Source organism: Dama dama, chromosome 15, assembly GCF_033118175.1.
Source record: "Dama dama isolate Ldn47 chromosome 15, ASM3311817v1, whole genome shotgun sequence".
NCBI lineage: Eukaryota > Metazoa > Chordata > Mammalia > Artiodactyla > Cervidae > Dama > Dama dama.
Window position 1 is genome coordinate 68,308,250 of NC_083695.1, and position 770 is coordinate 68,309,019.

The 770-nt window shown below is 44.4% G+C and overlaps 1 non-coding gene across 1 annotated transcript; it reads left to right on the top strand.

The window, feature by feature from the left end:
* Window positions 1-215: 215 nt before the first annotated feature.
* Window positions 216-322, top strand: LOC133070844 (U6 spliceosomal RNA). Its single transcript, XR_009696248.1, has one exon. It is a non-coding gene; the product is annotated as a U6 spliceosomal RNA (small nuclear RNA).
* The last annotated feature ends 448 nt before the right edge of the window (window positions 323-770 follow it).

The window sequence follows — 770 nt, forward strand, 5'->3', positions numbered from 1 at the left end:
TGCCCAGGAGCAAGTAAGCCTGTGCGCCAGAACCGCTGAGCCTGTGCTCTAGAGCCCGTGCTCAGCAATAAGAGAAGCCACCGCAAAGAGAAGCCCATGCATCACAACTAGAGAGTTGCTCCTGCTTGCCGTAACAAACAGAAAAGCCCAAGTAACAGTGAAGACCCATCACAGCCAAAATATAAATAAATAAAAATTAGTAAAATAAAAGAAGAGTGCTCGCTTCAGCAGCACATATACTAAAATTGGAACGATACAGAGAAGATTAGGATGGCCCCTGCGCAAGGATGACGTGCAAATTCGTGAAGCGTTCCATATTTTTCTCAACATCACTCATTATCAGAGAAATGCAAATCAAAACCACAATGAGGTACCTTTACCCGCCAGTCAGGATGGCTGCTATCCAAAAGTCTACAGGCAATAAATGCTGGAAAGGGTGTGGAGAAAAGGGAACCCTCTTACACTGTTGGTGGGAATGCAAACTAGTACAGCCGCTATGGAGAACAGTGTGGAGATTTCTTAAAAAACTGGAAATAGAACTGCCATATGACCCAGCAATCCCACTGCTGGGCATACACACCGAGGAAGCCAGATCTGAAAGAGACACGTGCACCCCAATGTTCATCGCAGCACTGTTTATAATAGCCAGGACATGGAAGCAACCTAGATGTCCATCAGCAGACGAATGGGTAAGGAAGCTGTGGTACATATACACCATGGAATATTACTCAGCCATTAAAAAAAATTCATTTGAATCAGTTCTAATGAGA